The 22,679-nt window shown below is 40.6% G+C and overlaps 1 protein-coding gene across 2 annotated transcripts in view; it reads left to right on the forward strand.

Moving 5' to 3' along the window:
- The window catches only part of LOC142011124 (histone-lysine N-methyltransferase SMYD3-like), a 359,175-nt gene that overhangs the window by 16,045 nt on the left and 320,451 nt on the right, over positions 1-22,679 (forward strand). Inside the window, exon 1 of one of the 2 annotated variants that reach the window (XM_074990062.1) lies at positions 22,426-22,443. The exons of the other annotated variant lie outside the window; for it this stretch is intronic. The gene's annotated coding sequence lies outside the window, so the exon portion shown is untranslated. Of the gene's footprint in view, positions 1-22,425; positions 22,444-22,679 lie in introns of those variants that run through there. 2 annotated transcript variants of the gene reach the window in all.

The raw sequence follows: 22,679 nt of genomic DNA on the forward strand, positions 1-22,679 counted from the left end.
CAACAAGTGAAGGATGGGTGACCTAGTCATGTGATTCTCCGTTGGCTCAGTGGTTTGAGCATTGGCCTGCTAAACCCAGGGTCCCTTCCAGTTCTAGGAGATGTGTATCTCCAATTATCTATCTGTCTAGATCTATGGTGGGGACATGACCTGAAGCAGGTTTTTCCCTCCACATGGGAAGATTCTTTAAAAGGAGGACCCTGGCAGTGGCCGTTTTGTTCTCAGTCCTCAGTTCACAGTTCTCAGCCCCCAGCCTCCATCTTATCAGCAGTTTGCAAGACCATTTCTTTAATGAACTGAGTCTGAATGGACTGGGGACCCGTCCCACAAAGGATGTGTTTCCAGAGACTGTTAAGATAGCAGCCTATACCATCAGGTGTGGCCTGCATCAAATATTTATAATTGACATGTAATTTAAGCACTTTAATGATTTTTCTCTCACACACTATTATTTCTTTCTTTATCAGTAAAGTTTTAGATTCTAAAGGTTTGGCATGGCATGCTGGTTTGGGTAAGATCTAAGTATAGATTGACCTGGGAATGTGGCTGGTCCCTTTGGGGGCTGACAGAATATGTGTGGATTTGACTGAGAATGGTTTTCATAACCTCTGTATAAGGAATGGTACTGCTTGTGGCACAAGGGATGGTAGAGAGCCTGAGGGATTTGCTCATGTAATCCCTTGCTGGTCAGGAAGGCAGGAGAGGTGCTTTTTGTGGCTGGCTTGGTTTGCCTTACTGAAGAGGAGACCCCAGTCTGGGCTGTAAGTTGCCTGCTTTTAAGCAGTTTGCCTGCCCAGGTTTGGTTCTCCGAGCAGTACCCAGGAAACCTCCTCTATATATCACCAATATCTTAGTTCTTTTTTTCTATCCTTCTATTCTTTATTATTTTTTTTTTCTAATTACAGGTAGGACTTTACATTGGATAATATGTACATGTATTTTTGGGATTGATGGGAGAGTTTTTTGTTTCAAAGTACAAAGGTGCTTGATTCCCGCTGACTCTCAGGAGGTCAGGTGTCCCATTCCATTTGTGTCTTTGAACATCTATTCCTGGAATATAACTAGGAGCGCTAAACCAACTGGAAGTTGACAAACACTAAGAAAATACAGGAGGGACTCAAGCATGAGATGATATGTGTTATGATGGGTCAATTAATTATTTTGTTAGGGCTGCAATTTTAGATTGTTTATAATGAACTCCATGCATTAAGGCTCTATTGTTATTATTTACATATTTATTATGTATCCTCAAGGACCACATTTTAGGCCAGGTCCACGCTAGGAAACCAAGTTGATTTCAGATACACAATTCTAGCTATGGCAATGGCATAGCTGGAACTGACTTATCTGAAATCAACTTACCTGGCCATCCCCACTGAAGAAGGTTGATTGGGAGGGTTTCTCCCGTCAACCTCCCTTACTTCTCATGAGGAGTACAGGGGTTGATGCCGACACCTAATGGGTTGATTTTGCGCATCCCTACCAGATGCGTGAAATTGATCTCGGAAGATTGACCCTGTGCCGGTCAATCATCCAGAGTAGCGTAGATATAACCTAAGTTCCTCTCCTCATTTGGCAAGTAGGTTAATAAATTTAATGGCCTAGTGACTGTGCTACTAGTAGTTTCTCACTTCTAGACGTGCCTCTATCATCTTCTACCATTTCAGAGCTTGGGCAAAGAGTCACTTTGGTTTCTGAGAGTAACATTAACTGAACAATACTATAAACTACCTCGCTAATGTTCAGAAATGTCAGCTAAGTGAATGGATACTTTCAGTTCCATTTTATAGTATATCGTCTTTCCATTGCTCAGCAGTAATAATGTGTAATGTGCCTTGAGGTCTTATGTGAGTGCATTAAAATTAGTGAAAGGTTAAATGGGTTTGTGTTAAGTCTGATCAATTTGAAGTTCCCATCAGTGCACATGAGCTTGTTTCAGCAGCTCCTGATATTCTGGTTTTGACCAGCATTTCTTGGAGGAACGTTGGAGGAAACCAATCAATAATGGTCTTACACAGGAAGCATCCTATTTGTTCTTTAGGAATTTCACCTCAGCTTGCTTCCCGAATGATTTTTTTTGTCGGAATTGCTACGTTTCCGCAAAACCTTTGTTTGTGCAGAATCAACAGAAATATGTGATCTTGGAAAATTTTCCAACCAGCTCTGCTCACTTAGAAAATTTGGCCTTATGAGTACCACATTTTTCAAGATTCAATCTTCTTATTTTTCAAAGTAGTATTTGTAAAAATAAATATTTTGGGATTTATATTTCAACAGAGTACAGATGTGATCTTTTGGAAACTATGAATTCACGCTGGTCAGCCCACCATTCTGCCCCTCTACGGCTCTGGATCAAGTGTGAATGGGTGGCATCACAAGTGTGAAAAAGGGTTCTTGAGTTTTTACTTTTTACAGTAAACTCTTTCGTATCCGGCATTCTATCATCTGGAGCTCAGATAACTGGCATTTTAACCATAACTAAATTTTAGTTACATTTTCCATAAGTACGGTATAGTGAAAGTAAATACAAATAAATACAGCAAATACAGTGTAAGTTTATAGGGTACAATAATACTGTTGCTGTAAATCAAGTACTCTGCATACATGTTTTTTTGTTTCTTAATATATAACCTTTTTTTCTTTAGTGTTATGCACTGGTAGATATACTGCTCTATTATCCAGAGTATTTGAATATCCAGCAACCACTTGGTCCTGGGGCTGCTGGTTGTGAAAGAGTTTACTGTATATGAAGTGAGGCAGCTCAGCGTTCCTGTTTCATTTTAATGCCTAGAATATTAAACACTCCCTGTGGATCTCAGGCCAGTTATTGACTTGGCTGTCAGTGAAGCAAGAGCACAGTATGTTTTTATCCCCCCAGCTCTTTAAAAGCTACAGCGTTTTCGGGAGGTCTTGCTTTTTCAGTGGCTGTTAGTTATGCAAAACAGACAATTAATGTTGGTGCTGTGAAAAAATGCCAATTAAGAATAAGTGTGTAGATTACAAATCTGTGTCAGCTAATTAAGTTATGATGTGCTCTTAACCATTAGTGGAGCCAGAGAATGGTGGGGGCAGGATGAGAGCAAAAATACAAAAATTATCGAAATGCTCTCTGCAATGCAGTGTACATAACACCATCTCAGTTTGCAGAATTAGGAGGAATAAATTAATAGTTACCATAATGTACTTTAACAAGGTAAGTCTGTTATTAGATTCTTCCAGGATATAATTAATCACTTGCAGCTGCATGTGTTATAGACATAATGGAACACTAGTAGCATTTCATTAAAAACTAGTTCAATAATAATGGGTCAATCAAGTTGTCATTGTCTCTCAAAGAGATTCAGAAGCCAAACACGCATTGCTTAATGTCACTGGCTTGTTGCATCAATAAACTGAATGGAATTGAATTGAAATGGAGCTAGCTTACTAATTTAGTATTGCTGCCATTTCTGAAACCTTCTAATTTTGAGAACAGATGCTGATCGAGCCCTTGAACTGGAGCGGGAGGAGGCTGAGTGGATTGCAGTGGCAGTGTAATATACTCAGTCATCAAAGAGGGATGGGGAGGCATACGGATTGCACCTTCAGCAATATTCTGGCAGAGGCTTGATGCAGTATTAATGTTAGCTCCCTAGGGAAGCTGTAACAGTTGTCTTTCTGACCAGCCATTTCATGTTGTGCTGAGGTGTCTGCAAATAAAGGTGGGTGGTTAGAAATTGCAAAATCAGAACAGAAAAAAAAAGGAAAACATTGCATTCTTTCTCCATAGCAAAGGAGTCTTTGTTTATTGAACTGTGTGCTTGTGGAACCACAGATATGGGAAACGGGAAATGAAATGTGACAGGGTTTGTTTTCATTCATTTGGCTATACGAGCAGCTAGATGTCAATGTTGTTGTTTAGAAAAAAACCTTTAGGTCACGGGCTCAAACAGCTCAGGCTGGTAGTATCCACTAGTTGTTATTGCGGTCTTACCTGTTTAATGACTTGTGCAAAATAGATGGCTGATCTCAGTTAAATTCCTGTTGAAGGGGAATCTAATTGTCATTAGAAACGCCAACGCTGCACCTGTTGGCACTGCTTGGTGATTTTGGTGCTAATGCCGTGTTCCTTTGGTGCTGTAACATCTGCACCGTTCTATCAACCTAAAACCAAATCCAGTCTGTTGAAAAAAGGGAAGGGTAGTCTGCAAGATATTTGTATGAAGATATTGTGTTTGTTACTAATTTCTAGTGATCCATTGGGAAGTGAGATAAATCCAGTGGCTTAATTATGCCCTGATTTACTCCAGGCACAGTCCCAAAATCCTGCCAAAGGTATAATAAGGGCAGAATTTAGCAAAATGTCTGAACCTGAGGACCCAGTGTTCACTAGACTACAGTTTCTTGTTTCCTTTTGTTCAGTTTCAATAGAAGGCTGTTATGAGTGTCATCAGTTTCAAGCCTAAAAATTGGCATTTTTATTTTGATTTGTTTTCAGGTTTCAGCAATGTTTCAACACTCAGGTTTTGAAGTGGAGCTATTCCCTAATTAAAAGACAAGAATACCCAAGTTCCATGCGAGGCTTAAAATATCTCTGGTGTCTAGAGAGGAAGGAAGGGGAGTTAAATGATAGTAGTTACTTTGGATGAAATAAGTAATACATGAAAAGTTTTTTTTCTTGTTGCTGAAAGGAATTTGGAGCCAACTGTGCATATTTTACTCACAAATTATTCTTACTCTCATAAGCAGTCTCACTGACCTATAGATATCAGTGTGTGAAATGGATGAATGAATGCAGAACTGCATGTATTGTTTAACCTGATCCCATTTAATTTTTTATTAAAGTTTAAACAAATTTTCTGTAATCAGCCGTTGCTTTTACTGGTTGTCATTTTGGGGAGATACCAAAGTAAGAAAAATAGAGTTTTAGGGAGAAACCCTATAGCTAGATGATCTAGGATTTATTTTTAATCTTAAACATGATTTATTGCTCTATGAAGAGAATTAATAATCCCATTTTACATCAAAATATGATATTAATGTGCAAATATAAAACCACAGCAGTATTTTTTATTGAAAGTTTATAAATTCTTAGCTTCTCTTGGAATCAGAAATGAACAAAGGCAAGCTTCCCTCCCTCATCTTTGTGCTTGGGGCATTGTCATATATCGAAATTAGCAAAAGCAGAACCTTATTCTAGCAAGCATGCCTCGGATTTATTCTTCAGTTTCACTGAGTCCAGCACAAAAGAAAAATCAATCATAAAGCTCAGATTCTGACTGCTGACACCAGAGATTGTTGTGCACCATATCAGTATCAGTCATGACAACAACAGGAAAAAGCAAGGATTAGGTTTTTCTTTCATCTTGCTACCGGGCTAAAAGTAACAGGGGCTATTATTGTTGGAGAATTATGACAAGTTTTATCTTAAATTCAGTTTTAGTGATGTCTCAAAGTATTTGCATAGTAAAAGGATATTAACAGGCAGGTATTCAAAGCTAGGTATATGTAATTGTAAACAATTAGTGCATGGCTAGCATATATGTGCTATATAACATAGGCTTTCAAATAGTCTGCATATGCACAGAGCCTCCTGGAAGATGCCTGATTTGTGTGCAGACAATAGGTATATGCATGTTTAATGGAAAGAACCTGGGCTGGGGCAGTGCTGGGAAAGCTGGCAGGGCCTATAACCACCCCAAAACTTGCCTTATCCCTTCTCTTGCCCATAGGAGCTGCCATTCTCTGGCCTCCCTGCTCAGAAGGCAGAGAGGAGAGAGTGGTAGCTGCTGGCCAGGCACTTAGCTTGAGCAGCCGTCAGGAGTATGCCTGGAGGAGAAGGAATGTCTGAGAGCAGCCCCTTGTCCATTTCCCTGCTCGCCTGAGTGTGCTGCTCAGAGCAACTGGAGGGTCCAAGGCTCCCCACACCAACCTGGACTGCCCTGCTCTGACTCAGGTGTCTAGGCCCCAGCCCCCATGGTCACTGTGTCCTGAGGTCTGTGAGAATTCTGCCAGCTGTGGAGCCGGATCCCCTCTGCCTGAGCAAATCTCACTGCCTGTGAGCAGCTGGTGCTGTGCCCTGCCCAGCTTTAGCCTGCAGCCCTGACCTGGTCAAGGGAGACGGTTTTGGGGTGGGAGACAGAAGGAGCTGGGCAGAGCCTTGGCACAGGCATCCATGGTGAGCAGGAGCTAACGCCACCCTTGATCTTGGACTAGAATGAAGTTCCTTAAGATTGTATCTGTACAAAAATAAAATGTGGAAATGATCTGTCATCAGTGATATACAGTGGTCACAGTTCACGTTTATTCTGGTTTGAGAGAGAGAGTTTGTACTGGTTTAAGAAAGATCTCCATTTCCGCAGTGCTCTCCATTCTAACTACTGTAAATCATCCATTTTAAAAACAAAACTAACAAATAGGATTCCTGCATTGGAGACTAATGTTCTTGAAGAGTCTTTTATGGTACTAGGAGGTATAAAACTGTTTCTTCTTGATTTTAGTCTGCCTTTTTCTCTTTGTCCCCTTACTTGAATGTCCTCAGAGCTGTCCAAGAGGGTTTGTCTATACTAGAGCGATCTGTCGGTGGAAGTTACTGTTGGAAGGTATCTTCTGACAAAACTTCTGTCAACAGATCGCAGGCAGACTGCAAAGTGGACTGAAAAAGCGATCCACTCTGTTGACAGAGAGTGGTCAGACTGCCCAGCTGCTCTCTCGACAAAGTGGCCAACCAGAACTACAGTAGACATGGCTGCCTGGTGTTTCAGAAGCCCTGCCTATCTACAGAAGGCGCCCTAGAACGTCCAGCCTGGCTTTCTACTTCATGGGGGAACAGCAGAATGCTGCCAACAAAAGTGCTGCCTTCTGTCGATTTACTTGTGACAGAACACCTTGGGAATCCGGATGTTCCTCGGGTTTTGTCAACAAAACCCTCTAGCATAGACATAGCCAGAGAGTCAACGTTGATTTCTTGAGAGTTCTCTGCAGAAACTCTAATTATTATAGTAGGTACTGGTTTGACTTTGAACTTTTATAAATGGTTTTAAATCACAGTCAATTTCTATATTAACATATTCAAACAAAACCAAACCATAAAATCCCTCCAACCTTTCTTGGAATTTGGTATCAGGAAATGATCGTTTCTCTTGATTTTTCCCCTTCTGTGTCTAAAAGCACCAAGAACAAAGAATACATCCTAAAAATACTTCAAGTACTGTGTTTTGATGACTTATTTACATAATTTGTATGAATAATTTAAATTTTTGGTAAATTCTTTTACAGTATCTAATTTGAGAAAATAACCAGAAAATGTTCAAAACAGAATGTTTGATATAGGAAAGACAGATTGTGGCATTATAATTATCTTACAAAATCAAATACATGTTTAGATCCTGTCAGTGACTCAATTCTATATCTTTGACCATAGTGGAAGTTCAGTGAGTCTTTAATAGGCTTTAGGGGCAAGATGTTATTTAAGTGACTAAAAGAGGAACATTTGTAATAAAACTTTTTAAGATGTACAAACTCATGGAGAAGTGCTTTGCCACTTTAATGTCTCATTTTTTTCATTGAAATACTATTTCTTCTTGTTAGATATTTATGGATGAAACTTCCATTGATGCTAATGAGAGTTATATGTCTAAATTCTCAAGTGTTGAGATAATAGTCATTAAATAAAATGGTAGTTGTCTTTTGCCATCTCATAGATATTACTCGGTTTTTGTGTATGCAGGTTTCTGTGAATTAATCACCGTAATGTTACACAAATACTATGATTAATTTCCTCTTTACAGTATAGGATACAATTCTGTCCCTAAGGTTCGTGTTTTCTTGGAAACCAATATTTCAATTAGTAGTGCTTAAAATATTTGATTCTTCAATTCAGGGTATTTATTAATTAATCTGGCTAAAACATTGCCATTTTAGGAAGTGGAGACCTTTGTGCAGCAGCTAGGAAGCCAGTATATATCTCAATTAAACAAGAACAGCAAGGTCAACATTTTAGCATTGGTACTGTGCCTTACGAATCAGGCAATTGTGACAAATAGGAAAAACAAAATTACCCAATATTCATACCCAAAGTAGCATTAAAAAATGTGGAGTTTTAGCAGGTGTTGCTGGAATTATATCCCTGAATGTTCTACTTATATGAAGGATGCATTTGAAATTAAAACCAAAATTCATAATTTTAACCTGATGTAAACAGTTAGCAGTAGTAATAGTACTGTAGAACTGCTCCAGGATAAATTACTTTCTGAGTTAATCAGCTTCATAGCTGCATGATGATCATCATATAAAAATCTGTTGATTTAACTTCTCCTTGGTATTGTTTAAAGAGAAAGAAAGTTCTCAGTGAGGCTTCTAGAACCAAAACCTACATTATCTTCCAAGATACGAAGACTATTTTCATGTAGATTATACTCTTGCCCTCCTAAGGGTAAGAAAGGACTATGTGATCATGAAGCAGTTTAAGTTTTTAACAGCTTCTCAAGGGCAAATGTTATGGATCTATATAGGTAAATGTAAAACTTTTAACATTTTCCCTGTGTTTCTTAAAATATTTTCTTTGTCCTAGATTCATTGGCTAGTATAGATCATGCTAATATATTCATTGACTATATAGATCATGTATCTAGGTTAATATTAGCCATATCTTCTTGTTGTTGCTTTTAACATAAATGCTTAGTTTGCTGCAAATAAACATATGTGTTCAGTGTCTCATAAGTATGTAGCATGCACACCCAAAGTTCAAATTGGATTTCAAATTGGATGCTTTTTAAAATATGATGAAATTATTTCCTGTTCTATTCCCCTGGTTTATTTTTTTTGTTGTTTTTTATCCACTTGTGAATCTAGAATTGTCCCTGATGTTATCACACTATCTCAGCCATATTAAGGCATATTAGGATGATGAGGTTTGAATTATGTGCTATGCAATATTAGACTGTTGCTGTGGTGTGAATAGACTTTTTATGCCCTGCCTGGTTAGCCAATTGTTAATTAGCTTTTATCCTACCATCTCTTGCTTAGTTAATACAGGGTATGACTCTTAATGAAACAATTCTCATATAATTTTTTAGAAAATCATCACAAATCAGGGTGGATGGATTTAAATCAGGGCAGTTTAAATCACTGATTTAAATCACTATTTAAATCATTCCAAAATCATTGATTCTTCAGAATATTCCCTGATAGGTTCTCTTATATGCCCAGAAGCTATGACAGGAAGCTGAATGGGAGAATAGAGGAAGCTGTGTTTGCTGAATAATGTCTTCCCTTTTTCTTTCCAGTCCACAGCACATTTCCATTCTGTGCTGCCTCTGTCCTTTCCCATATACTGCTTTTCTACCTTAAGACAACGTCTAATTTAACTCCTTTGCCTGCTTGGTCAAGGTTCACCACCACATAAACACAGAACTCAAACTACCCTATCCAGCTTGCCTCTTCCTTTGCACCATTACTTTTCCCTTCATGTCTGTGATGAGATTTCATTTCAACTGTTATTTTTAAATGAGAAATTTGGTAATTTATTTATTTGAAAATTAAATTTAAATAAAAGCCTGTTTTGTTAAAATACGTCGTCTATTTCTATCCACCCTGTCACAAATGAAATGAGTAAAACCTTTAAAATATTAGCTGACTGCATTTTTCCTTTTTTGTAAGGCTGGCATTCTGTGGTTGTCGAGAAGGAGAATATATTATAGAAACATTTTAGTCTTCATATATTTCTACAGCGTTGTACCACAGGCGTGGATCCATGCTGTACATACCCAACAGAAAAAAGAGGTCCTGTCCAACGGAGCTCACCAGCTCAGTCTGATCCTGCAAGGAGGTGAAGTCAGTGGGAGTTGAGTTCTTTGTGCTGCTCACATCAGAGCCATCCTATCCCTCCACTTTTGGGGACCCCTATGGACAGGAGGGGCGAGAGGCTTACCTGGGGCACAGGGTGTGGCAGCAGTGCCAGCAGCAGTGGGTTCCCTCCCTTTGCCCTATCCCCTGTACTCGCCACATGGCGGGGCGGGGGAGGTGTGGAGGGGAGTGGAGCAGGCTGCTGCTTGCCCCTCCCACGTGGTGAGTGCAAAGGGGGCAGTGTGAGGGAAGGTGACCCCCCCCCCATGCTGCCACCACCCACAACTGCCATTGACATGACTGGGCCTGCTCCAGACAATCCCTAGCCCAATTGTTTGGGGAGTGGGTAAGGGGACAGAGTGAGGGAGGGGCCGGGCCTGCAGCACGGAGTGGGGGGATTACTCTGTGCCCGTGCCTGGGTCACTGGGCGAGGGTTGCCCAGGTCCTGCCCCTTTCTCCCCCCTCCCCCCCCGCCCTTGGGACAGCCCTGACTTACGTGGTATGGCAGTAAAATATGCTCTTGTGAACTGCTGGCTGACCTCAGTATGCCTTCCTTGAGTGAGTGAGGAATATTTGTATGTGTTCGCAGGATGAGCTTTAATGGGCCGAGTTCTTTTTCCCTACTTAAGGAATGCCGCTAGACAAAATTTCTAGTTAATTTATACAACACTTTTATATTAAAGAACATTATTAGAAATCTCTTAATTGTTGTTTCTAATGAGAATGTGTGCCTAATGCACAGGGTCCTGTATGCTCAAGCACTGTTTCCTTGATACAAAACTAAATGCAACATTGAGCCTAATTTAATAGTATAATGTGAAATCCAAATAAGCTGGAAGATTTGGTAGTGGGGCAAAGAATGGATTTTTTTTTAAGAATGTTTGCACCTGTGTAATGGAGTGATTCCCATTGTTTAATTTACACAAGCCTCAAGCAAGAAATACATTTATTAAACTTTTCTTATATGCAAATTGTTTTATAAATTAGGAAGAAAAACTTGGTGAAACATGAGAAGCTGCTTTAATCTAGTGTGTTTTTTTATAATGCTTTGTTGCTGTTGTTTAGTTCTCATTACTCTGATGCATTAACTAAACGACCGAGCAGATCCAGCTCACAGCCTGTGTGGTAGGTGATGAATGCTGTGCTGCTCTATCCATTACTCTGAAGAACACTGTCATTTTTAAAAGTCAGAAACTCTAAACAGGTATTTGTGACTGAAAAATGATTGTTGTGTATCAGGCCTGCAGAAAAGGAATAAATAAATACAAATGGGGGGCCATGGACTTCCTAATGAGAATTTTAAGCTAATGGACCTATTGCCCCAGGTAGAGCTAGAATTCCCCAGGACTTCAACACCCACATAGGACAATATGAAAGAACTCTTGCCCTGAATGGAAAATACAGGTTTTGGAAAAGTGAACTAGCTTGCCTGGACAAACATTTTCCAAAGCTTCACAGTAGGGGTGGATGTTTCTGACGTGACACTCTCCTTGTGTGACAATCTCAGTATTTTAAAAGACAATCACGGCCTTCCCTCCACCCCACCAGCAGAATGACCTAGTGAAACTGTTTCATACTTGAAAAAGCTAGAATTCATGTACCTCTCAGCATGGCTTAGAAAAATAAACTACCCAAATGCAAGCTCTAGGAATGGATGAGTTGGTAGAGCAGAGTAATTGTCAGGTATCCACAGTCAGGGACATCTTGGCTGAGGTCATCCCCACACCCATTCCTCAACACTTCCATCAACCACAAGATGGGTATGCTTCAGCAATGAATCATGTTACATGAGGCACGTAGGAAGAAGACTTGCTTGCTTCCAATATGTTCACCAACCGCATAAGGCTTTCTGTAAGACTGTGGTACTGTCCTTAAAGGGAGCAAAGCAATGTCTTCCCTTCCACCTCCAGAGCTTCAAATCCGTGTAAATTGTGCCACATTGTGAACTGGCAAATCAGCCTGAACTGCCTAATCGAGAAATTGGACCCATGTGCTGCCTCCTGCAAAGAGAGTTCATCCCTTTTGGAATAAAATATCAGCCCTCTATGAGAACTTCGAGGCAGTAGACTGTAAGCTGGTCCATATGGCAGTAACTACTCTGGTGCAGTGGTCCATCTAGCCCAGCATCCTGTCTGTTAAGAGTAGCCAGAGCCATATGCATCAGAGGGAATGACCAGAACAGGTAATCATCAGTCTTATAAATCAGGAGTGATGGGTACAAATGATTTGAATCAAAGCATGGCTCTCATTGGAAACGTCAGAAATATTGGCTCCACACCAGTAGCTGGAGAACAGGCCTTATTAGCTGTCTGATAGTAAAGAAAGATTATTTGGGAGGAAGAATGATTTGAACAACAGTGAATACTATTTTGCATTGATTATTTCTAGTAGCAGAGAAGTGGTGACAATGATTGGCAGGAGTGTAGTTAGGAGTCTGAACGTAGATTCATAGATTTCAAGACCAGAGGGAACTGTTGTGATCATTTAGTCAGAATGGCTGTATAAAACAGGCCATAGGACTTCTCCAAAACCAATCTTAGAACATGTCTTTTGGAAAAAAGTCCAGTGGGAGACTCCACCATGATCCTTGATAAGTTGTCCCATGGTTAGTTACTCTCATTGTTAAAAATTGTCACTTGAGTTCCAGTCTGACCGTATCTAGTTTCAACTTTGAACAATCAGATCACATTGTACCTTTCTCTGCTAGATTGAAGAGCCCGTTATAAAATATTTCTTCCTCACATGAATGGTTACAGATTTTAATGGAATTGCTGCTTAGCCTTCTCTTTGATAAGCTAAATAGATCGAGCTCTTGCAGTTGATCATCAGAAGGCAGCATGTTTTCTAATCCTTTCACCATTTGTTTGGCTCTTCCTAAACACTCCCCCATTTAGCAACGTCCTTCTTCATTGTGCACACCAGGACTGGACACAGTATTCCAACAGCAGTCACACTAGTGCCAAACACAGTGGTAAAAGGACTAATCTACTCCCCTTGAAGACTCCCCTCTTTATACATCCTGGGAGTACATTAGCTCTTTTGGCCCCAGAGCCACACTGGGAACTCAACTTCAACTGATTGTCTAGCGCAAGATTATCCAAACCTTCTATAGAGTCACTGTTTCCCAGGATTCCCCCACTTTTGTAAGTATGGCCTTCATACTTTGCTCCTGGATGGATATATTAAGCCATATTAAAACACACTGTTTGCTTGTGCCCAGTTTACCAAAAAATCCCCATCGCTCTGAATTAGCGACCTGTCATCTTCATTATATATCTCTTGTCTAATTTTGTGTCACCTGTAATGTTTATCTTTGGCGATTTTATATTTTCTGCCATGTCATTAGTCAAAATGTTAAATAGCACAAGGCCAAGAAACTATCCCTCTAGATCCCCCTGGAAACACACCTGTTTAATAATGATTTTCTATTTATAATCACATTAGAGTGATCAGCCAAAACTATGTAATGTGTGCCATGTTAATTTTAGTGGAGAGGCAAGATGGGTGGGGTCATAGCTTTTATTTCAGCAGAAGAAGTTGGTCTGAGACAAACTTCCAAGTTTCCATAGGCATCTTCTTTCTGCCTGGGAAAAGGACACAAAGTGTCACAGCTAAAAATAAGCAAAAAGATTGCTAAGCAAAAAGAGTTAACAAATGTTGTAAAGGGTCATTCAAATTCAGCCCAGATTCGTTCTGCAACTACACGTAGGCTGTGTCTACACTACCACCTTCTTTTGAAGGAAGGATGGTAATTAGGGTGTTGGGAGTTTACTAATGAAGTGCTGCTGTGCATGGGCAGCATTTCATTAAGCAAATTCCCCCCAGTGGCAACTTCGAAGTTTTAAACTTCGAAGTACCGGCACGCATCTAGCCACGGCTCACCCGCTGGTACTTGGAAGTGCCAGGGCAACTTCGAAGTCCCCTTACTTGGAGTAAGGGACTTTGAAGTTGCCCCGGCACTTTGAAGTTCCGGCGGGTACACCACGGCTAGACACATGCTGGTACTTCAAAGTTTAAAACTTCGAAGTTGCCACTGGGGGGAATTTGCTTAATGAAATGCTGCCTATGCACAGCAGCACTTCATTAGTAAACTCCCAACACTCTAATTACCATCCTTCCTTTGAAGGAAAGTGGTAGTTTAGACAAGCCCATACAGAAGTTCTTCTCCAGGAACACATTCTCCTTTGACACTTGTCCAGCCAACTAATTGTGGTTTCTCCTGCAGCAATGTGCATGAAAAGAGAGAGGGACATTTTGTCCTTGTATGTTAGGGGGAAGGGAGGATAGCCAAAGAATGGGATTTTGTGCTTTTTTGTTTGTATATGGCAGTAAAGGCAGGCTGTTGTAGCCTCCTGTGTGCATTGCCTGCTTTATGAACACTAAAATCACTAGATCATCCACTTGCAGACCTGCCGACCAGGTGGAAGTGTGGGAGAGGCGAAGGGGGCAATTGCCACAGGGCCTGGAAATACTAAAGGCCTGGAGTGCCTGGCTGCCGCTGCCGCCACCATTACTGCAGCCTCAGTGGCAGCCAGAGCCCGGGACCCTTGAAATTGCTGCCAGAGCACTCTGCAGTGCACTCTGGGCAGCACCGAGGGCTGCCATGGGTGCACCATGGTTCTGGCAGCACTGATGGCTGGCTGGCTAGCCCTGCCCCTTCCGCCCCAGTCATCCACCCCTTCTGGGGCAAGGAACAGGGCCCCTCTTGCCCAGGGACCCTTTGAGGCTGTCAGCTCTCCTGTCCATTTCCGTCTTTCAAGCAAGTGGCATCTGGTTGACCAAGCTGTGCCTGGCAATATAGATTTTTTTTTTTTTGCCAACATTCTTGGAAAACACTCTATAGTTCATGATCAGATCTCCTACTGCCACTGCCTGTATCTGTAGCTAAGTGCATTTCTGCGCTGTGATAGAGGTGGACTGCCCTGCTTATGTATACATACTTGATGTATGAGTATCAAGAGTAGTATAGCCAGAGAGGCTCAGATGGTGGCTGGAGAGGCATGGCTGACCCAAGCATGAGCCCCCCACTTTCACGTGGGTTTGTACTCAGCACAGCTCTACCACCCTACACTATGTGTGCTCAGACTAGTTCTCATTGAGCTACTGTGAGTGTGCATACATGAGCCAGGGAATCACACCCCTGGCTGCTTGTATACGGGTAGCCTAGATATTTCCTTACTGATCAGCTCTCAAAAGGAATTTGAAGCTGAATGATGCCATAGACCAGCTGTGACTCCTCCTTCCCATTTAATCCTGGTTCCTCCTATACTCATTATTTGGAAGTGGTTGGAATGCTCCAAAATCAAATCCACTCTCTTATTGAAGAGATCCCATTTTGACTTTCAGATCTGACCCTGAAACAAAACTTAGGTTTGGAAAGAAAAACTGGTAGAGCTGAGGGTTTAAATCCAACCTCCATCAAGTTATCTCTTCATCCAACGTGCTTTGGGGAAGGCGAGAGGCTGGACTGGAATCCCCACACCTGTCAGCCTCTGCCCCTCCTCTCTGCCATACTACAAGTATTTTTGGGAGTCAGATCCAAACTCAGAAGAAGCCTGTTTTCTGGATCCAGCTTTGATGCAGCTCATGAGAGTGGACGTCTCACATTGACTTGTGTTCCGAAGACATTGTAGCTCTTTTGGGTTGAAATGCCACATGGACAGCTTCTGAAGATTTTATACTGTTGAATCAAACTCCCAACTCTAGCCTTGATCTAACCATAAACTGGTGACTAAAAGGAGATTCAGTTCCTGACCTCCCACTTTCAGGAACTAGTTCCCCGCTTCCTTCCATCAGTTTAACCCTATTGACCTCCATGGGATTCTTGCAGAATGACTCCAGGGTAACTATGAGGAGAATCAGCCCTCTAGCCTTTAAAACTAATTTAATTCCAGATTAGGAAGCTGCTGAGCCAGGTAGTTGCATGACAAGCACATCTTTATTCTTTTCTTTTTTCACTTCTCCCTGATCCTCCTCGTCTTTCTGCTTTCCTCATTCAGAAGGTGTGTTCATGACAATGGTAGCCTTGATAAAGGAACAATGAGGCTACCTCTCATTCTTCCTAGTGCTGCACATTTGTGTGTGCTGACCCCACATCCAGTGCTTAGATTGTTCAAGCCTTGAGAACCTGCGGCAGACAAAGGGTTGCAGGACCACATTTCTGGAGGCATATATCTGAAACTGGATGCACAGCCCGACATCCTCTTTTTCATGCCAGCACAAAGTTGAGTATGAAGACTATAAAAGGCTCTTGTGTTGTGCGGAAAAGTTACGACTTCTTGTCACTCTTCACTTCTTCTACATAAAGCTTTTGAAAATATGGCTGAGTGCAGCAGGCAATTTGTTTGTAATGTCATTGATAATCATTTGGTTTTCTAGAGAGGACAGGTTTTATTAGCCTTGAACCTAAATGTCCATAACAGATGCTTGCTTTATGTACTTTTTGACTGTTGCAGAAATTGGTCTATCAGCCCCTTGCATTTGAAGATGTTCTCCACTTGACCATCCTTTCTCAAGCATTGTAGCAATACAGAGCTTCGCAGTAGGAGAGACTAAATTTATTGTCTCATATTTTTCTGCTGTAGAGAAAAACAAAATATGTACAACATGGGGCACTCTGAAGAGATGGTTACCTTTCTGCAGTGTGCTGGGGGTTGGGTTGCTGATCCTGTGACTCTGTGGCCATTTTCATTAATGGTCAGAAAGTTTTAGTGAAGTAAAATAAATAAATAAATAAAGGCAGTACTGTAGTACCTTTAAGACTAACAATATTATTTATCAGGTGATGATCTTTCATGGGAAAGACCTACTTCTTCACTCTCCCATGAAAGCTCATCACCTGGTCTTTAAGGTGCTACAGAACTGCTTTTTTTGTTTCATGAATACACCTATCCCTCGATTTCTGAACTTAATTAATTCCATGAAAACTGTTTGTATGTGAAAATTCATAAATCGAAAATGAAATTCCCATTAAATTCAATGTAGAAAATTCTTACTGTTTCCCAACTCCCCAAAAAATCACCCAATATTTTTCCCACATATATTACAGTACTATATAAACATAAGAATGAAAGCAGTGCTACTTTATTGCTTTTTTATGACATTTATTACCGCTAGTCAGTTCTTAGGTGCGGTTGACATGAGTTCTATGGGATCATCTGCATCGTCACTGGAAACAGCTCTATAGTGACTTCAACCTCCTTAATTGGGGTTTCATCTTCAGCTTTCGGGGTTCAGGTTTCAGGATCAGCTGATAGTGATGAGGGTTTAAGAGGAGGTGATGAGGTGAGGGTTGAAAAAGTGATAGAATTGAAGTTTGTACTGCAGCCCTCCTTTGTCTGTCGTACAACTCCTGATGGCATCATGAATTTGTCATTTGCATGCTGAACTCTAGTCTTAGCTTGGGTCATTGTCATCAAGAATTTGTTTAGCTACCTCCAATGCACTGAAGAATATTAGAATGTTTCAGTGTCCAGCATTTTTTGTGGTTCATCCAGTTCTTCCTTCTCAGCCTGAGAATCTTTCTGCCTCTAGCTGAATTAATTCATTAGTCAGTTCTTCACCATGTGACAATAACAGGTCTTGAACATCATCTTGAACTTCATTGAATCTGGCTTGAGTTGCCAGTGCACAATAGAATTTGAATGTCTTTTACTTCACCCTCAAAACCACGGAAATCATAAACGTATTTTGGTAATAGTTTTTTTCCAAACACCATTCAGGATACTTTGGGTAATTTTATTCCATGCAGCTGTGATATTTGCTATATCTATCTTGACATTGTAGTCTTCCACAACTGCTTAATTGTTGGTTTGTCTTGTCCGTTTGATGCAGATAAAAGATACCTCATCACCAGTCAGATCGTCAGCTTTAAATATAGCAATGATGCTTTGATCCATTGGTTGAAGGATGGAAGTGGTATTTGGGGGCAAACACTCAAATGTTATTGCCATAGTCTTCAACGTTGGTAGGGTGACTGGGAGCATTGTTGAGAATCAGCAGATTATTTTCAGTACAATATTTAGAGATGAATAATGAAAGGTAGCTTGTTAAGTAATCAACAAAAACTTGCTTTGTCTCCCATGCCTTTCAATTAGAATTCCAAACCACAGATGATGCCTTATTTAAGCCTTTAAGCACCCTCAGATTTTCCAAATGGTAAACAAGGAGAGGCTTCAATTTCACTCCTCCTTCCAAATTTCCACCATGAAATAATGTCAGTCAATCCTTCGAGGCCTTGAAACCTGTTGCTTCTGTTTTATCCCTTGAAATAAAAGTTTGAGAAAGTATTCTTCTCCAGAAAAGCCCCATTTCGTCAACATTAAAGGTTTGTTTTGGAGAATATCCACCTTCATCAATTATTCATCGCAATGTGACTGGGAAAATGTTAGCTGCCTGAATATCAGCAGATGCTGCTTCGCCTGTAACACGCAGACTATGATGATGTAAACACACTTTAAAGCAGTCAAACCAACCATGACTTGCTTTGAACATTACTTCAGATGCCCCATCTTGTCTTTCTTCCTTGGCTTTCTTCTTCAGGTCCTCAGACAAAGACAGGGCTTTCTCCCTTATGATGGGGGAGCTCAAAGGCATGTTGTGTTCATTATGGCTGTCGATCCAATGTATTAAGTCTTTCAGGTTCACCCATTATTGCATCCCTGGCTTTTGTTGTTCAATGCAACTTTTAGCTCTACCACCATATGTTTCTGCCATTTCTTTTATCTTTTCTTTCTGCACAAAGATTGTATACACTGTTGCTGCTGCCAAGTTCATTGCCAAACATATGTCTTTCGATCAGTGGCCCTCTTCAGTTCTTTTAATAACTTCAAGTTTGGCAACCACGGATATTGCTTTCCTTGGTTTATTGGCCTTAGTGACCACCCCTGAGGAAACTTTTTCGTGTCTAGGACCCATGATGATCAGAAATAACAAAGATATTTGAAGATTAATATCACTCACAGTCAAGATGACATAGACGCAATGAAGCACAGGAAACATGTGAGAAGAGCTGAGCAGCTGAGGGAAATGAGTCAGCTTCACACTGAGTACTACTGTATTGCTCCGCATTCCTTACTTATGAAGTGGACATTTGGATGAAGGTTGGTGGTTCTTTGTAGTGAAAATATGTTTGTAAATTGAAAAATAGGTATAAATTCACATAGTTTGCTGTAATGAAAATTCATGAATTGAAAGTTTGTAAATCAAGGGATAGGTGTATAGAGACTAACACCTCTGAGGCTATCCACCATGTATTTTCCCAAAGTGTAAGATAATGAAGTCCACTTTTTGTGCATTAATCTCGTTGAGCTCATTTTAGTAATCCGGCCCACCAACAGGGCTGGGTGGCAAAGGGGGCAGTTGCCACTGTGCCTTTTCAAAGACCCCTGTGAAGTGCTGCAGCATCACTGGTGCATGCGGCTGGAGGGTGGGGGGCATTGCCACTGTCTGGGTGGTGGTAATGCTGGAATACCCTAGGCCCCCCACAACTTTTGCTGTTGGCCTCACCTCTTCCCACCAGACCTCTCCATTGCCCCACTCCCACCTTGCCTCAGGGCCCACTGTGGCTGTTGGCCCCACTGTTAGGAATGCACATTGGATGTGGATGTGAACAGAAGGTGCAAAATACCCACTGAGTGTTACAGTAATACTTAGAGAGCAAACACTGCTTTTCTTCTGGGGAGGTGGCAGTTCCAGTTCTCATGAAATTGTTCTTGGTCTTCTCTAAGGTGAGTTTAGTACTTGAACCTTACCCCCTTGGAGAGTACCTAATTTGGGTTCAATGCACCCAACTCAGGTCAGTACAACTATTGGGGCTACTCTCTTACTCCTGTGCAACCCCGTTTCTCCTCTCAGTTTTTGTTGGGAGCCTTAGATTAACAGAGGGAATAAATTAAGATCTGGCTCAAGGTGTCTGCAGTAGCAGCAATAATATTACTTAATGTCAGTCGCTGTCAGGTCATCTGTCAGCAACTATGTAAAGAAAAACTTCGGACCACTTTGAAGAAACAATCGCAGAGGGACAAGAAGTTAGACATAGTGCTTTTCTTTCTAAAAATGTAATTAGATTTAAAGTGGTACTTTTTACAAAGAATTGAGACAACCATATTGGGATGTGGCTAAGAATCCTGTCCTCTAGATTTCAGTTACAATTAGATGTCTGCTTGGATCACTAAATAGTTTCAAGCTTAATAGGAAAATCTCTTCTCTCCATCAGTGATTTGCTGTATTTATTCCAGATGCTAGGAATAGTGAACAAATACTGTTTAGAATTTTTCGAGTGCTTTTACAAATACTAATTAATTCCAATATCAGTCTTCCATAAGTTCTCTATTTTGTGGTTTCAGACACCTTCCCTAGATGCTCCAAGAAGTTCTTAGTTGTTTACATGTCTGGAGAGCTATATCCATTACTCACTACAGTTTAGTTTATGCATTTTTTTTCTTTTTATTACACCTACTTGTCTCCTGTTATAAACATTTTCAAATTTTAGTATTTAGGGAAGAAAAACAACTCAGCCACATTCTGTTATGATAGCTACACAGACCTGGGTTCCATGGAGATACATCTCATAGAGCGGGAAGAGACCTTGGGAGGTCACTGAGTGCAGTCCTTTGCCCTCTTGGCAGGACCAAGCACCATCCCTTTTTCTTTCTTTGTGATCTATTTGCCTCAGATCTGTAAATGGCCCCCTCGAGGATTGAGATCACAACCCTGGGTTTAGCAAGCCAATGCTCAAACCACTGAGCTAGTCAGCCCCCTAACTCCTTCTTAATTTTTTCCATCCATGGGTGGAATACATTTTTGTGCACTGAGGCATAAGGGGATGTGCACTACCAATAGAAATATATGCTGCTGGCTGCCACCCCTTTTTATATCACAGATATATATATATTTGCTGCCCTTCCCTTTAATCAATTCTGGTTGTTGCACTGAATCCCATTGTTTTAATATATAATTTTTCTGCCTTTTGTTTAATTGATTTGTTGAAATAGTCTCTGAAATATTTCATTGAACTATCTTAAAATTGGTTATATAAGTCCCAGGACTCCTCAAAAAGTGTGTACTAAACATAACCTTGCTAGGATTCAGAGAACAGAGTGAAACCTTGGTCATGTCAAGTTTCCACTTCAGTGTGGCCAGGATTTCATATTTCATATTCATATTTTTGGCTAGGTTAATGTATCAATTTTAACTGATGTACAGAACTAGTTAATAGTGATGCTATACATTTGTTGAAAATTACATGGCACTTAGGGATTTTCCATTAGTGCTGAACAAGATTAATAGTTAGCAACTACTCAGGAAAATCCACAGCAGATATGTTGAGCTATAATAATTTATCAGTTACCAGCAGATAAGACGACTCTCCATATATGTGCTTTTCATCTGCTGTGTATTCTAGAGATAAATTGATAGTTATCTGCAAAAAATAATACAGGTTGACCCTCTCTAGTCTGGCACCCTCGGGACCTGACTGGGACGAATGAGCAAATTTGCTGAACCACAGGAGGTCAATATTGCCTAGCAGCATTACCAACACCTCCACTGCTTACTGGGCTCTTAGAAGGCATTTAGGAGTAAATTAACATCACAGAACACTGAGAGCCAGGACTGGTGGCTGTAAACAATTTTATGGTATCACAGGACACTTGGCCAAACCCATGATAAGTGTTTTTTCAGCTAACTAACGTCATGCCAGTTTATGGATGTTGCTGGACAAGAGAGTGCTGGGTTAGAGAGGTTCAACCTGTATTGGCTTCTTGAAAAATATCAGATGTCTTTATTTGTCTGAATATTTTTAAGGAATGTTAGCTAACAAAATCAGTGGTTCTCTGAGTTGCTCATTAATTCAATAATTAAAGCTTAGTAATTTCTGTAGGAGCTCTAGAAAATGCAGAGGAAAAATAAAATATATTGAGACTGTTGTCAAAGCTAACATTTAAAACAGCAAAACCCTTTTATTTTAAAATCTTAATAGAAATAACAGTCACAACTGCTTTTCCCACAGATTTGATTTTGCCCATTGTTGAGAAAGATGATGAACACAGACATATCTTGAGACTCTTTGTATACCCCCTGAATATTAACTGTTTCTCTGTTAATCAAGAGAGGAAGTTTGATTGGGAAGGGGTGACTCAGCTCTGTCCAGGAACTAAAATCTGTGTGGTGTGTGTGTGTGTGTGTGTGTGTGTGTGTGTGTGTGTGTGTGACAGAGAGAGAGAGAGAAGGAACTGGTTGCTGGAGAAATCTCAGAAGCAGAGCAATGTCTGTTAAGGTAGGCACTCATCTCAGTCACTCCCTATTCATACTTCAGAGAGGAGCAGCTCTGCTGTGTGTGTCCCTCCCTCCAACCTCTGCTCTGCAGAGAGGGGGTACAGGGGCAGGGGAACACACTAATTTTAGCATTCTCTCTCTGTCCTCCCTCCAGCTACACAGCTAGCAGGAGAAAGCAAAGCAGGGGAAGAAGCTGCTGAAGTATGCACACTCTGCTAATTAGCTGGACTGGCTGGATGGAAATCCTGGGCAATCTGATCCAACCTCTGGGCCATATTTTGCCCATCACTGCCTCATTGAAACAAATATTTCAACATAAAAATGAGAAATGAATCATTTCAGGTATTTTGTTGAAAATTTCATCAACATTGTCATGTTCCAACATATCTTTTCAATTTGAATGAAGCTGCATTTCCTTATGGAAAACTTGTTCAATTGAAAAATTTTTAACCACCTCTATTGTCAGCATAGTACAAATAAAATGTTACATATTGCATCTCATTCACTTTGTATGCCTAAGAAGTATGTGCTAATCTTACTGCAGGGATATTGAACTATAAATACATTTAGATAAATTA

The sequence above is a fragment of the Carettochelys insculpta genome, chromosome 3 (assembly GCF_033958435.1).
Source record: "Carettochelys insculpta isolate YL-2023 chromosome 3, ASM3395843v1, whole genome shotgun sequence".
In the NCBI taxonomy this organism is placed as follows: Eukaryota; Metazoa; Chordata; order Testudines; family Carettochelyidae; genus Carettochelys; species Carettochelys insculpta.